The sequence below is a fragment of the Echinops telfairi genome, unplaced genomic scaffold (genome assembly GCF_000313985.2).
Source record: "Echinops telfairi isolate 266 unplaced genomic scaffold, ASM31398v2 ScPeMD7_7468;HRSCAF=8506_0, whole genome shotgun sequence".
NCBI lineage: Eukaryota > Metazoa > Chordata > Mammalia > Afrosoricida > Tenrecidae > Echinops > Echinops telfairi.
In genome coordinates, this window is record NW_022111369.1 from 42,987,036 (window position 1) to 42,989,902 (window position 2,867).

A 2,867-nucleotide genomic window follows, 5' to 3' on the forward strand; every position below is an offset into this window, starting at 1 on the left:
AGGTCAACACCCCAGTGACAACAAAGGGATTTGTGCAGATCGGGTGTGGATTGGATAAGAGTTGTATGAGCCCCTAATAAATCGCCTTTGGAGTTAAAAAAAAAAAAAAAAGACACAAAAGAAGAGAGAGCTACACAATAAATAAAAAGGCAGGGATGGCCCAGAATGTTATTTGAAGGTATCTTTAAATATAAAGTGAGCCCTGTAGGCAAGAAAAAGAGTCATCTATCAGCACTGACACAATTTAAACATGATTAAGACTCGTAGGTCAACACCCCAGTGACAACAAAGGGATTTGTTGTATCTGAGATGGAGCAAAATCTTCGGCATAATTCTGTCCTGTAGTGTTCAATTACATTTCTCCTGGAAGTGAGCTTAAGACGGGCAGAATTTTAATACCAAAATTAAATCTGAATAACCAATACATAAAACAGAACCTTCTGGCTAGATTTCTTTTTTCTCCTTCCAAAAAAAAAAAAAATCCCAGACCCAAAACAACTTATAGAAGGATGCATGTAACAAAAAGAAAAAAAAAAGTCAATTAAAACAATGGTTCCCGAATTAAAGGAAGGATGCCCACTTCTCTCTCAAGAGGCAGATGGTCAGCTGAAAAATAGAAACATTGCATCAATAGAACACTCCAAATTAAATTTAAAAAAGCAATAATCTGTTCATGCAATACTAAAAATTTTTTTAAAGGAAAAAAACCCCAAAGATTAAAAACCACCCCTGAAATCTACTGAAAGGAAAATTTTGCCCAGATGTCTGAAGATCCAGATCAGGCTGTTCCGAGAGTTGCTTTTGGGGCCGAGAGGTGTGGCATTAGCATTAGATCGTTTGTTGGCCCTGGAGGGGTGACCACCTCAGGTTGGGGTGCATACTGTCTTCGGTCCCTGAGTTCTTGGACAACAGCTAAGCAAGAGACCTCAGTACATGGCTACTTTGGGTCTACTCTTAGCCAAGCTCTTTGCTTCACTCAATTTTTTTTCTCCTCTTAATTACTATCATGAAATTATACTATTTTGGGTAGTCAGAAGTCCCTTCAGTATCCACTTGGGGGCAGTAGTTTGTAAACAAGACAATTGACAAACGTGAACAGTAGTGCAATATTTGACCCAGACGTTAAAAGAATAGGAGGCGATGGTGGAAATGAGGTAACTCTTCCCCAACACGTGTGAACAGACAGCTCCTGCTCTTCTAATGCTCTATGTCCATTAGGAGAGAGTAGGGCTTGTCAACAGCATGGTTACATAAAGAAGAAGCTACAGAAGAAAAAAAAGAAAGGTTCAGATTCAAATTTGATTCTTAAAAAAGTCAAATTAAAAAAAAGGAGAGTTTCTATAGTAAGCTGTGAAAAAACAGCAATGTATCAGTTACAAGGGCAATGGGACCCAGCAGGGAAGAAGGGGGTGCCAGCAAGCCAAGGCGATGGGCTGTCAGGGGCAGAGGGGATGGGCATGGGGAAGAAAGGGTGGCGGAGGTGGTATGTGACACACAGAACACAGTACAACTGTTTTGGAGAAGTGGGGGCTGCCCAGAGTCCCATTTGCAGTCCTCCAGGCGAGGCAGCGAAGCAGGAGACGCTTAACCCGGCTGCTTTTCCCCCGAGACAATCAGCATGTACTCATGCCCATCCAAGCAGCGATGCAAAGAACTCACAAACGGGCACACGGAACAATGTTTGGGTAAAAATATATTTTTCCCGACTTTATGTCTTGGCACTATTGATAAATGCATAGGTTACCTGTCCATCACTCCCCTACCTTAATAGACACCAAATTACTGTGCTTGTTTGCTACATGGTTACTTCCATACTCGAAACAGTGATATGTTTCACATCAATACAATATTTTAGTTTTTGGTTTTTTTTAAAAAAAGACAAGTCTAACATGCAGCTTACATACATAACAATTCTGCATTAACATTTAAAGTAGATTATACAAGAATTTTAGAGAACACAATGGTTATTTCCAAACAGTAAAAGGACAATGATCTACAACTACAGTTTAAGGCATATCCGCATATTTGAAAGTAAGAAATGAACAAAGTACTAATGCTGTTCACAGCTTTATGTTCAATTTACTTTTTTAAAATTCCCTTCAAGACCTACATTCATCTAGACATTGCAGGTCATCACTTCCACTAAAGAATCATCCCATCTGGGTCTTGTCAATGGAACTAGGGCATGGGAAAGCTGAGACTTGATGATTAACACACTTGCAGATGGCAACGCAGAGAGATCTGAGCGGACAGTTTGGGTCGGACCACACAGTACAATGTGGGTTGGTAACAGCTGAAAAACCTAACGGACCAGTTTGCATTTGAAACATCTGCAGATACGGCAAGAAACCAAGTCTACTCTTTTGAGGTTGCACCAAATATGGAGGATGAGTGTTATTGCTGGTGTGATTCTAAGCACAGTAGGAAGAGAATAAATAATCGATGCCCAGTGCTACAGTAAATTACCCCCTTGGCTGGGATGCCCTTTCTTGACCAAACTGGCTAAGAGAGATCCTAAGCTGGGAAAAGGGTCTCTGAGCTACCAACCAGTTCTCATCAACGTTTTCCCATCATGCCCTACAGCACATCCAGCTGTTATTGATAGCTAGGCTATAGTCCAGAGCAAGTAAAAAAGGTGGCCATTTTTGTTGAATAAAATATGGGAGGGATGGAGGGAGGAGGAGATTGCTGCTAATAGCATAATGGAGAGATCATTACGACCACCAAAAGTGTATATAGTCAAAATAACAGCCTTATATTAGAAATAACCAACCAAGCTTTCCTCTGGAGTTCCTCCAGTTAATAAAAAAACACTTTCTGATTCCAACTTTATTTACATCATCAACCATGGTCATTACCAAGATTGA